This window comes from Euphorbia lathyris, chromosome 5 (genome assembly GCF_963576675.1).
Source record: "Euphorbia lathyris chromosome 5, ddEupLath1.1, whole genome shotgun sequence".
NCBI classification, from domain to species: Eukaryota; Viridiplantae; Streptophyta; class Magnoliopsida; order Malpighiales; family Euphorbiaceae; genus Euphorbia; species Euphorbia lathyris.
The window spans coordinates 7,742,963-7,757,398 of record NC_088914.1 but is presented as its reverse complement, the minus strand read 5'-3'; the positions used below and the strand labels follow the sequence as shown (position 1 = coordinate 7,757,398).

The 14,436-nt window shown below is 35.1% G+C and overlaps 1 long non-coding RNA gene across 1 annotated transcript; it reads right to left on the bottom strand.

The window, feature by feature from the left end:
* Window positions 1-7,699: 7,699 nt before the first annotated feature.
* On the bottom strand, window positions 7,700-14,152 carry LOC136228867 (uncharacterized). The gene is made up of 3 exons (XR_010688871.1): window positions 13,874-14,152; window positions 13,667-13,777; window positions 7,700-8,044 (listed from the first exon to the last, which is right to left on the bottom strand). It is a non-coding gene; the product is annotated as an uncharacterized lncRNA (long non-coding RNA).
* Window positions 14,153-14,436: the final 284 nt, after the last annotated feature.

The window sequence follows — 14,436 nt, the reverse complement described above, 5'->3', positions numbered from 1 at the left end:
TTTGGGGCATGCCTTGTTAAGATCTCTATAATCGACGCACATTCTCACTTTGCCGTCCTTCTTTGCGATGGGCACTACATTTGTGACCCAAGGGGGATAGTCGATTACTTCGATGAACCCTGCTTCTAACTGCTTCTTCACATATATATTTAAAAGATAAACAATAAAGACTTTGATTAATAGATAAAAACGATAATAATATCCCCAAATAATGAGAAATTAGCTTTTGACCCCAAAATGCCCAAATATGTCTAGTTTAAATGAATAAAAAGGAAAATCTATAAATATACATATACTTTTATTAAATCAAATTAATAATATATAAACACATTAAATAACTAGGGGTGCACGTGGTCGGTTAACCAGTCCATTAAGGTTAATTCGGTCGGTTAACCATTTAATCGGTTTTTTAAAAATACTAACCATACACTAGTCCATTAAATTCGGTTAACCACTAATCGGATAACCAATTATTTCGGTCGGTTAACCTTTTATTTCGGTTTCTAACCATTAGTAAATAAAAATAAAAATAATAAAAGAATTCCAAATTTTATTTTGAAGGAGACGGCGGGTCAATGGCGAGTTGAAGAGATTAATTGCGGAGAGGGAGATGTGCGTGCATTATGATCCCTCAGTTTTGATTTCGTTAAATTGTTTAGTCCATATATCAAATCTCCATCTAAAAATGTGCTAAAGAAAATTAAACGGATGAAAAAAGGCAAAATGCTCCTAATAAAGTTTTGGAAAACAAGTAATAAAATTTTATCATTGTTTTTACATCCAAAAATATAAAAGAAAAAAAATCCGCATAAACTGAAATTAGAGAGACAGTAACAAATTAACTGAGAGTTATTTATATATTTCCATCTCATTTGATGTTAATATTTGATAGAAGGACTAAACCATTAAAAGTGAAAAAATTTAAAGACCTTATAATTAAATAGTGGATTGATTAATGAGTTATAAAAAAACTATATGGACTAAATAATTGTTTATCCATATAAATAAATCTAATTTTATATTTTTTAAATATTTAATTGAGATTCGGTCGGTTTCGGTTAACCACGGTTTTTGGAATAAAGAAACCGTAACCGTAACCATTAACCATTATTTTAAAAATTAAAAACCGTACACTAGTCCATCGGTTTCGGTTAACCTTATTTTCGGTTTGGTTTCGATTTGGTTTTCCAGTTTTTCGGTTTTTCGGATTTTTGTGTGCACCCCTATAAATAACTATATGTACAAAGTATTTAAAAATAGCTTGAAAGTATATATTACATAAATATACATATATATATAGGACCAAAAGCCTAAAAGTTGAGAAAGAGGGACCAAAACAGCATTTTTTACAATTCAGCAGCTTTACCGACGGAAAATCCGTCGGTAAACACCTTTAGTGACAGAAAACGGAAAGTTACAGAACTGCTCCAACTGTTTCCAGATTTATTCAAAAGCTTTAAATTAGATCTATTCTATCGTTTTGGACCTCCGAACTACCGAGAACGGATCATAGTCTATAACGGAGGTTCCTAAACGATGTTTTTCATTTAAAACATTATTTTAGAAAAATTTTGAAAAACTTATAACGTTTTTAATACCCGAACTACCTTTGAATCGGATCACGGTTCGTATTGGGATATTAAAACGAGGTTTTTATTTTTAAAAAACAAAACCGAACGTTTATCTGATACGAGACGAAAATTAAATAAATACGAAAAATTAAATAAAACGTGATAAATAAATAAATAAATAAATAAATAAAATTATAACATAAAAATAAATAAACAAAAGAAATAAATAAAATAAAATAAAACGAGTCTAGTCCTCGGATAATACCTCAAGTTCGGTATCTGACAGTCGAAGTCGGTCGATTCCACGAGTTGTGATTTTCTGGTGTTTTTTATGTTTTTGATAAAATATTTAACTTTTTGGAGATTTTCAATTTTTAGGAAAAAAAATGTTTTCTCTCAAAAAAATCAACTTTCTCTCTCTAGAAAATGTTCTAGTGTGAGAAGCTCTCCAAAATCCTCTCCTCAATGCATTGGGATCTGTGCCTTAAATAGGCAACGGATCCCGGAAGCTTTGGGCGACGCCCAAATAAAATTGGGCGTCGCCCAAAGCCGGTTGGGCGAACGCCCAACATGGTTGGGCGAACGCCCAACTATCGTTGGGCGCGCGCCCAACCAGCGGCTGCCGGGCGCGCTCGCCCAGCGGCCATCGGACGTGCGCCTCGCGCTGTCGGGCGCGCGCGCCCCGCGGTCGTCGAGCGCGCGCTCCGCGCTGCCGGGCATGCGCGCCCAACGGACGTCGAGCGTGCGCCCCGTGCTGCCGGACGTACGTCCAACTGTCGTCGGACACGCGTCGGCTGCCGCTAGGCGCTCGCACCACGTCGCTAAGCACTCGCGAGCCGTCCACTTGACGACCGCAACTCACATTAATTTTTCTTTTCTTATTATATATTTTTGTTTTAAAACTTCCGGAATCAACCGCTTCGACCGTCTTGTTTACAGGTTTTCGTCACAGGTCCTCCGACTCGGTGTCTAGAGCCGGCTATTCAAATTTGCACAAAACCGGTTATATTAATCCTTAATAGAGCAGTGTGTAAAATTATAGCAGTACATTTTATTAATGTAAAGCACTAACAACCTAGCATGTATTGTTTACAAAAGAAGAGGAAGTTGAAATATATATGATCCATCCATTAAGATGAGTTTACACATTAAACTGCTTTGTCAGATGCACTAAGATGATTACATAGAGATTTTTGTTGTCAAATGCACTAATATGAATATTCTTTTGTAAATCAAAAGGAATTTATTCATTTGTTGCAAATACAAAGTGTCTACACAACTCTTGCATATAGTTGTTGATTTTGCATATGTGGGTACATTAGAATGGATAAAGTCACTTGAAATTCTAGTTTTTAATGATGTTTAAAGATGCTCTGTTTATGAATTTATGTTCTTTCATATATCTTATGGATGAATGAAGTGTTATGTATTTTTCATGATGATTGTTTTAATAAAATGATGTTGCACTACAGATAGCAGACCAAAGCCGGTTGGCGGATGCCCTAAGGATACTATGGACACATAGATGGGAAGCCCAGAGAGGCAAGGCTGAACCATCCCAAGTGGTTCACAGTAGATGATAGAGCAAATATATATGTTGCTGACACATTGAATATGGCAATCAGAAAGATAAGTAACACATGTAAATGTTAATTTGTGTTCTTCATGCTAATTCTAAGTGGGTTTTGAAAGGCTACTATTTTGCTATCGCCTATAATACCCTATAGGAACTTATCCAGGTCTGCTCTCAACTAAGTGTTCTTCATGTTAATTTGTTGCTGTTCCGGATTTCAACATGTAAGTTCCCATGTTATTTGGCAAATGAAATGATTTTATGCTTTTCTTCAAGCCTTTTCTTATGATGCAGATTATGCTGCAATTTTGAGAGTCATTGGTCAAGAGGTTGGCTATTTATATCTGGAAAAATGACTTTCTGTGTTCATTTTTTATTACTCCAGTTGGTGAATTCTATTATTTTGACTTAATTTGTTGTATCACAATGATTTTTCTGTTATTTTGACTTAATTTATTGGATATGATCTTTGTTGATTTTTTTTGTAAGTATGTGAGGCAAGTTTTTACAGTTTGTGATTACTTGCTCCGAAAGAAGCATTTTTGCTACATTGTTGCTCGATATGTAAGTCTTGAATCTTTTAAGATGCATCTGTGAGCTTTGTAGCAGCATGATTTATTAGATTATTTTTCTGCTCACTGAAGACGTCCACTCATGTAGGATATTACTTTTGAGCTTGATGGTGAAATGGTTGTGAGAGCGCTGCGCCTAGCAGGTGTATAGAGTGTGGATGATGGGTGAGAATATATAAGTAAGATGTTACGTGTGTGCGCTTAAACTCTACTAGACGCTACTACGTAGGGGCAAGTGTACCCCGTCATATCAAGTAATAATCTGGTTAAGACCGGGTATCGAATCCACGGGGTTTATAACCACAAGTATTAAACTACTCGGTTCTATTTGTTATCTAAGCGGTGAATACTTTAGGTTGGTTTGGGTGACAACTACAAACTACTCCTAAACTATGGTGAGACAGACTTATATAACCGAAACTCTACGGGTTGCGATAAGATATAAATATAATAAACAAAGACTCCGAACATATACGATTGATGATTTACTCTTGCAAAGACGACTACGTGTAGTTCGACCGACCCGTGAAGTACTTAGACTACGTGGTTCCTAGTCAAGGCGTGTCTAATGCTAGGGATCAGAAACTAGGGCCCGTAAGTTCCGTGGCTTGTCAATTCCAACGGTTTCCGGTGTGTCACTTCCGGTAGGGCAACACCTATATGGTTCCCTAAAGATGACCCATAAAAGGGCGCCGGTAATCGCGCTCCCCTACACAATAATCAATTACAAATATCAAAACAAGTAGTAAACATCAACACGTATAGAGAAACGGAAATTGCAAATCATATATTATAAATATGGAATGAAAAACGTGGAATACAACCAAGCCTAGTACATAGGAAGAGTGCAAGCTAATTAGCAAGTAAAAATGGAAGAATCGGCCCTTGGAACTAGCTAACCAGACTCAAGGCCATCTCTTAGGTCTTGGAGGTGGAACTTCTCGAGCTTGGTGGAAGAGGATGGAACGGAACTTCGACGGAGTGACGGAATAAATGAACAAGCTCTCAAAGTGGTAGAGTTTGGTTACATAAAATCTGAATAAGGAAATGAGTGCTAATCACTCTTATTTATACACATCAATGTTCGAGGTTAAAATCGTAAATACACAAGTTACAAGTAAGAATTCACACTATAATTGTAGGTTTCACAAGGAACGCCCCACGTGGAAGGTAGTACGCCCCACGTGTCTGCCATTTTAGCCCATTCCGTTGATAATTTCTTCCCGCGTGGGCCAATTTCAGACCTGTTGACTCAACCACGCCCCGCGTGGTTGAGCTCCTAGAACTTTGTTGCTGGATTATGCCTTGGACGCTCCGCGTGTGTATGGGGACGCCCCGCGTAAGTGAGCTCTTGGAACTTTAGTCCTTGATTCACACCTTGTACGCCCCGCGTGGTAGGTGTTGACCATGTGGGAATGCATAGTTGACTGTCGTGACTCAGGGGGCATTGTCCTACGCCCCGCGTGTCTGTTGAATTGTCACTTGTTTATTTTCTATCTTGCACCTGCAAAATACGATCCTCGAGAACCGAATTGGCTTGACGTTTATTTTTATGAAATTAATAAAAAATAAAGGAAATTAACTAAAAACATAAAATTTATTTTTATTTTGTTATTTATTTGAAAACATACTATTTTTGCAATTAAACTCACTTATTAAGTTCAAAATTAAACTGTAAATCACGCTAAAAGATATGGACAAAATGTCCCTATCAGGTTGCAGAGGATGAGGACATGGTATTAATTTTATTTCCAATTTTTGAGAATATTAGAGTGTTAAGATGAGGGCATAGTTGTTGATTGTACTTTTTAAATACATTGTTGATTGTACTTATAGTTTTTGAATGACAATATATGGTTGTAATTTGTTTGCTACCAATGACAATGTATTCACGTTATAATTTCATAAAAATCATTTTTGTATCAGTATTGACCTAGAATTTAGTTTCGTCAGAAATTTATGGGAAGAGACCTGAAAAAAAATTTAGTGACAGAAATTTTTTGTTTGTGAAATTATAAGCGAATTACCGATAGATTACCGATAATATTTCTGTCGGTAAATTTATCTTGAAGCGTTTGCAAATCAGTTTTAGAGGCGGTTTAAACCGCATTTAAGAAGACGTCCCTACGAAAAAAACCTTACCTCGATGCCTAAGAAAAACCGTCGCTAATGTTGCAACAGTGGCAAATACAACACTTTTGCGGCGGTTATATAAATCGTTAATAAATATAGTGGCAGTTAAAACCGTCGCTAAAGTAAAAATAAACCGTCAGTAAAACCCTTTTTTTGTAGTGAATATTAAATATACATCTTGCACATATGACATAGAATTAAAGAAATATATAAGTATAGATGGTGCATGAATAAGTTATTTATGTTTATTTAATAAAAATCACCTCATCATTGCAATCTTTAAAATAGTTAAGGACCCTATATGTGCAATTTCGATTGCAAAGCAAACCATCAAATTGGCTCAACATCACCATAGCAAGACATTATTTCAGTATGGTAGTCACATTGCTATTTTTGTGACTTTTTTCGGACTGAATTGGCCGGAACAACTTTATTAAAATAAAAATGAAAGTTGAATAATTTTATTGAAAGAAAATGAAATTTAGTAATATGTATGAAACAAACCCGAAACTTTATTGATCATTTGGCTAATTTACCCAAAAATAACATTTATCAACATAAGATTCTGAATGTGCGAATGTCGAATGTCGTATCATATACAATGTCAAGTCAAACGATTGATAGTTGGAATTCATCTTCATCCACTTGCATAGCAAGTATTTGCGTGCAATTCACTTAAATTCATCTTCACCCAATTGCATAGCAAGTATTTGCGTCCAGTTCACTTATGGAAGGCCTTGTTTAATCTCTTTTGGTACTATTTCAACAACTATTTAATGTCATTTTCTTACATGAACCCTTCAATGCTCATAAGGATGTGGCTTTGGCTATGTGTCTCTTGGGATTTGTAGAACCAACCATCGAAATTTATAGTAGAAAAAAAGATGTTAATGTATCACTACTCAACAGGTTCATTTTACAAAATTCTATATGCACGAATTGGAATTATATAAATCACAAAGATGAAAAGAAAGGCCATTAAAAAACAAATGAATAAGCTTATACATCAGAATATAATTAATGGGATCAATCTAATTTTCAACACTTCGAATGGTAAATTGTTATTTGGGCCATTCTAATCCAACTTGAGATTTGAGCGCAAAATGGGATAATTAACAATTATATATAGTACCAAAAATTAAGTTCTCATACATGGAAACTTATTTTGCCTCAACTAAATTTGATGAGCTTTAGTCACATAACTCAATAACTTTTGTTTCTAACTATGAAGAACTCAATAGATAAAAAAAGGAAATATGAATAGAGAGTGGGAGTTAACCTTGAGAATACTGTAAGCTGTGCATGATTTTTCATTATCTCATGATAATGTAGTAGCTGAGTGACTTGGCCAAACATGTTCACAACTCAAAGTTAGTAGTTCTAAACATTAATATAGGAAAAAAACCAACTAAAATATAGGTAGTCCAAACATTAATATAGGAAAAGGACCAACATAAATCTGCTAAGTGATAATGTGATACCATATAAAGCTCTTAACTATTTTGATTAGCAAGAGTCTCCTGTTATTCAATCATATTTTTCTATAACCCTTCATTTTCCTTCCCACATAGACACCAAATATTATTGGTAATTAGCATCCAGAAATTAAGTTCAAACTGCACCTTTGGAGCAAGAACACAATAGAATATATAGAAAGAAAAATGGGTATATATTAGAGCAAAATCATCACTTGAAACTAAGAAGAAAATGAGTCGGTTACAAACAAACAATGAATAATAAAATGGCAGGGGAAAAGAAAGTGTTAAAAGACTATACTTGGAAGTATTGGGCTCCAACTCCTGCATCAGCTTCATTAGGTCCACATATAACTGGCCAAAAGATATCACACAATAATTACAGCTGAAATTATAATATGGTCCATAGCCTACATCTAAGGCATAACAAAACAATGTAATTAAGCAAATCTCGATCAAAATCCTTGTAATATTTTTTCTCATAGAAATAAAGTCACAAACAACACCATAAAATGCAAATCCACATTATAAGGGTACTGCTACATAAAGAATTATCCTCCCATCAACACATACATGATTCACAAAAAAAACTTGACTTGCATAAACTACTAACAAACAACATAGAAAGTGCAACATACCAACCTACATAGAGAAATTAAAGTTCATAAACTCAATAATTGACTTCAAAACATGGTAAGCATCACCAACTCCAATGCCATCCTAAGGAGAAAAAAATAGTACAGTAAGAACAACATAACAATGTAAGCAAATTTGGAGCAAGATCTCCAAAAGAAATGTAATTTAAGGCACAACTGAAACTATAATATAGTCAAGATCCTGTATTAAAGGCACGGCAAAACAATGTAAATATAGAGTTTAAATGAAGATCTAATGTGATGATACAAATGCTAGAAAAATTTACACACATGAAACTTACCATCACTATTTGGTGGTTCCATTTGAAGAAAGAAAATAAACTAAACAAAAGAGAAACCAATTAACGCTCATATTTGAACTTCATAAGCAACCATAATTAAAATCGGATTATATTCCATCGGAACGAAAAACTTAATATATTACAAAACGATAAAAATGACATAGAGAAAGAGATGCTCAAAACAAATCCATACAAAAAGCAATTACCAATTATTTTTTAAACATTGGGGAAAATGGTGAGATGTCGAGGGGTCCTTGATGTTAAGAAATGATCTTTGAACACATAATGCAAGAATCTAAGAGAGGAAAAAAAATCAGAGATTAAGCCAATTACATCTACAAACTGTTGGAATAAAGGATGCAGATCACATTAATAAAGTGGACTGTTATGTAGCTGATCAATTAGTTAGGTTGTTAACTAATGTGGCAATTCTGTTAAGCTTTCCCTTTATAAATAGCTATTCCGTGAACATTTTCCATCTAACTAATTTCAGCATGGTATCAGAGCTTCGAGGGCTCAAAATTTTCTCTCTGATCGATTCTAAAAAAATTTCTTCTTTCAGATTTTGTTCATTTCTTTCTAACCCTTTCTTAATCGATTCAAACGGTTAATCATCAATGACACCAATGAGATCATATGCACAAGTGACTGATGGAGTACCTTCTGGCAGGGAAGAATATAACAGTGATTAGAATTCTGATCAGAACACAGATCAGAATCGTAATCGAAGTGAGGAAGGCAGATATCAGAGAAATGAATGAGGATCTGGAGAAAATCGTAGGGAAAATGACAATCCAGGTCTCAATCTTGTAAGTAATCTTCTCAATGGTAGAAACTACATAACCTAGTGTAGATCAATAATCATAGCTCTAAATGCAAAACGAAAGACGAAATACATCTTAGAAGATACAAAACTTACAGATATTGAGTCTGATGAGTATGATAAATGGAAGAAAGATGATAGTTTGGTGTTTTCATGGATTTTAAATGCTATCTCTAAGGAGTTATCTGATCTTTTTGTATTTGCAATTAATTATCGAGATCTATGGTTAGAAATTGAATCTCGTTATGGAGAGAACAATGGATCTGTTGTTTTTCACCTCAGGAAGGAAAATGGGAGTATATCTCAAGGTAATATGACAATTATTGAGTTTTATGGTAGACTTAAATGAATATGGGATGAATTAGCAGCTTTAAGGCCTGTGCTAACCTGCAAATGTGGAGAAGCAAGAAAACTGCTTCAGAAACAAAATGAAGAGGAGCGCTTGCTGCAGTTCCTAACTGGATTAAATCCTGAATATGATCACATTAGAGATCAAATTCTCATAATGGATCCTTTGCCTCTTGTTTCAAAAGCTCATTCCATGTTCCTACGCATAGAGAAACAAAGAGATATCGTTGTCGATTCCACTCTAGCTTTTGTTAATAGTGCTAGTGCTAATCACAAGTTTCAAAGAGATGTGAAGAAAAAATTTACTAAGAACAAAAGCAAGAATGGCAAGCATTGCAACCATTCTAACAAAGATGGACATGATAAGGAGACTGATTTCACTTGAAAAGCTATCCACCTTGGTATAAGGGACAACGATATGTTAAATCAACATCTAGTTCTAACACTAATCATGCTTTTATGATGAATGAAATTCCAGGTTCTACACCACTGGACTCTGATTCTGAATCAGATGAGGAGAAAGAGAGTATAATGCAATATCTCCTCCAAAAATACATGAAGAACAAACCAGTAGCAGACAACAATCAACACAACTCCAACTTCACAACATTTGCTGGGGCTTGTGCAGATATCAAAACTAAAAATTCATCAAGTTCAAATAATTTCTAGATTGTTGACTCTGGTGCTACACCATATATGTGCATCTCTATGGATTGCATGAGTGATTTGCAACCAATAACAGTGCCTAGAAAAGTGTTTCTGCCGGATGATTCAGTGCAATAAGTTGAATGTATTGGAAAAGTGCCTTTTCCATCTGGTTTGAAATTACACAATGTTTTATTTTCCCCTAACTTCAAATACAACTTGCTATCAGTTAGTAAAATTTTATAAGGTTCACAAATACATGCGAACTTCTTTACTGAATATTGTGTGTTGCAGGACCAGGTTTCTAAGAAAAATATAGCAGTAGCAAAGATGAAAGGAGGAATTTACAGACTTACTCCTAAGTCCTTTCAAGCTGCAACATTACAAAAAATTCAAAAAGATAAAGATTTACATACAACTTGGCTTGCCTCTAGTTCATCAACTCATAATGTACCACTGTGGCATAAACGCTTAGGGCATGTTTCAGAGGTGAAATTACATCACATTTTTTATTTTCCTGTAAATTCTAGTGCATCTGATTGTGTTATCTGTCATCAAGCTAAACAGACTAGAAAACCCTTCTATAACAACACTAGTCATTTAATAAATACATTTGATTTAGTGCACATTGACTGTTGGGGACCTTACAAAAAGCATTCTATTAATGGTGATCGTTTCATGTTGACTATTGTTGATGATTGCACCAGGGTGACCTGGACAGTCTTATTCAAATCTAAAGATCAAGTTCCCTCTCTTCTTGATGGGTTTTTCAACATGGTATTCACTCAGTTTACAGTTAAAGTGAAACAAGTGAGAACTGACAATGGGAGTGAGTTTGTAGGTCATTCTACACAACAGATATTTCACAAACATGGTGTGCTTCATCAAAGATCTTGTGTATATACACCTCAGCAAAATGGCTTGGTTGAAAGAAGGCATGAGTCCTTAACCAATATTGCTAGGGCACTTCTTTTTCAGGCTCATCTTCCTTCTTCTTTTTGGGGAGAGGCACTTCTTCATGCCACATATCTTTTAAATCTTCTACCTACAGAAGTGCTTAATTGACATAGTCCTTATTATAAGCTTTATCATAAAATACCAGATTATTCTCAACTCAAAATGTTTGGCTATTCTTGTTTTCTGACAAGTACCACTCCACAGAAGGACAAGTTTTCCATAAGGGCTTTTGAAGGAATCTATGTAGGCATGGCTAATGGTCAAAAGGGGCATAAAATCTACAATCTTAGCACACATAAACTATGTGTTTCTAGAGATGTTTATTTTCAGGAAGATGCTTTCACATACGATCACTTCAACTCTAACTCACAACAGACTTCTCTTCAACCTACTTTACCTCTGCATATTGACCCTCATGATGTGGATATTTATGATTCTACCTCGGATAATTCTGATCCATTATAAATTATGGTCAATTCACCTTCATTCAATTCTTCAACCGCAATTCCATCTGTTTCAACCTCACATAATACTGAAACTTCAGTTCCCAATGATCAAGATCTTCAAAACTCTACATCTATTACTCCAAATCCTCCAATTCTTCCTAGAGTGTCGAGCAGAACCAGCAAGAAGCCAACCTGGCTATCAGATTTTGTTATAAATCATGCTGCTAATGATTAGTGTTTTCAATTCACCACATCTCATACAGCTTTTCTTACTCGTGTGGAGAAAATCAGAGAACCAGTTACTTACGAAGAAGCTAAGCAGGATTCCAAATGGCTCCAAGCTATTGATAAGGAAATTAAAGCTTTACAAAACAATGACACTTAGGAGTTGGTCCTTTTATCGAAGGGTAAGAAAGCAATTACTTGCAGATGGATATTTCGAGTCAAATATAAGGCAGATGGGACTGTGGAACATTTCAAAGCTAGACTCGTAGCTCGAGGGTATAATCAACAGTTTGTCATTGACTATAATGATAGCTTCTCTCCTGTTACCAAAGTGGTTACAATCAGATTGTTTTTGGCTATTGTTGTTGCCAAACAGTGGCCCATTTATCAAGTTGACATTAACAATGCCTATCTCCATGCCACCATTGGTGAGGAACTTTACATGGAAGCTCCAACTAATTATAAAGTCCCCAATAGCATGGTTTTCAAGCTTACAAACTCATTATATGGGCTTAAGCAGGCTGGACGATAATGGAACAAGGCTTTCTCACAGTTATTACCGAGTTTGGGGTTCAAAAAGTCCATTCATGATTATTGCCTATTTACTAAAAGCACTATCCATGATTTTGTGACTATAATTGTACATGTTGATGATATATTACTCACTGGAACATCCAAAGGATTGATTTCAGATGTTAAGAAGGGTATGGATAAAGCATTTACAATTAAAGATTTGGGGATTGCCAAATTATTTCTAGGTATTGAATTAGCAAGACCAGAGATGGGTATTTTGGTGAGCCAAAAGAAGCATATCATTGATTTGCTTAAAGACACTAGTTTACAAAATGCAAAGGAGGCATCCAATCCGTTTCCAGCAAATTCACAGTTTACAGATGAGGGAGAAGCTTATGATAAACTTGATCAATATAGAAGACTCATTGGCAGACTTCTTTATCTCGGATTCACATGTCCAGATATCTCTTATGTCACACAAAAACTCAGTCAATTTATGAGTAAGCCCACTGTTTTTCACATGGATTCAGCTCTACACGTGCTAAGATACCTCAAAGGGACATCTCACAAGGGATTATTTTACTCTTATGCTAGTGATTTCAATTTTATAACTTACTGTAATTCAGATTAGGCACTTTGTAGGGACACCCGAAAATTAGTTACACGATATTGCATATTCTTGGGAGATTCAATTGTGCCTTGGAAAGCTAAAAAAAGGGACAGTGAGCAAATCATCTGCCAAAGCTGAGTATAGAGCCATGGCAACTACATCATGCGAGCTCAAGTGGCTTACATATGTGCTGAGTGAATTTCAGATAAGTTCATTGATGCCAATACCTTTGTGTTCTGATAACAAAGCCGCGATACATATAACAGCAAATCCAGTCTTTCATGAAAAGACTAAACATGTGGATATTGACTGCCACATTGTGAGAGAATACCTAGACATGGGATTTCTCAAGTCCCCTTACATTGATTCACAACATCAGGTAGCAGATTTGCTTACCAACCACTTACTTCTAATCAAATGAAGTATGCATTGGCTAAGATGAAGTTAGTCGATGTTAGTAAGTCAAAATGAAGATTGATCTTTGCAACAAACATATCTCTCTTTCATTTTGAGGGGAGGCTGTTGGAATAAAGGATGCAGATCAGATTAATAAAGTGGACTGTTATGTAGTTGATCAATTAGTTAGGTTGTTTGCTGATGTGACAATTCTGTTAAGCTTTCCCTGTATAAATAGCTATTATGTGTAATCTGTTAATCAATCAATAAGAGAGAACATTTTTTATCTAACTAATTTCAGCACAAACCAAATAAAAAATAAAGATAAAAATCAATAACTTCAACAACATCGATTAACCATGAAGGATAGAAAGATAAAAAAAATTATATGACGGTGAGAGGATAAAAGTTGCAGGTCAACAACTAAAGACGTCTTAGTTACCTCAATTGTAAACTTCATTACTGAAAGGGGTTAGAAAAGTGCCTTACGAATCCATAGAAAGACCTTAAAAAACAGAGACCTCAAAAAATCGCAGAATTTTTATCTTGAAATCTAAAAATAAAAATATAATCAAATGTTAGATCAGAGATAAATTTAATCAAATACGTTATTTTACAGAATAATGGAAGTAAAAAAGAAGGTTAATACCGCAAATACACGATAGAGTGGAGCTTCTGGTGAAAAAAATGGAGGAAGACCTGAAGTACGAATCTACAAACTTGTAGCAGCCAACATTGAGGTAAACCTTCATTCGAGGGAGAACATATGCAAATCAGAAAATGGAGAAAAGTTATCATGAAAAATCTAAGTTGAGGATGGTGAAGATGAAGATGGGTACGGAGACGGGGAGAGAGATGGATTAAGGATAGGCAGTTGAGTGAGGCTAGAGACTGAGGAAGTGGGAGAGTTTTTAGGGATGATAACCGTTCAAAGTAATGGAGTATAACGCCAATAGACTGAGAAATTAAGATAGGAGTAAGAACTACAAAATTTAATTAAGAATTGGTGTCTTCTATGCTTACTCTATTTTTGATAAAGTAAGCTTTACTTTGTTTTTTCTATCATTGGACGAGCTTACTTTGTCAAAGTTCATCACCATCCAATGGTGGAAAAAACAAAGTAAACATTGTAAAAAACAAAGTAAGCATAGCCTAACCCTTTTAAGAAATTGAGACATAAGCCAAACTTTTATTAGCTTTACACGTGACACT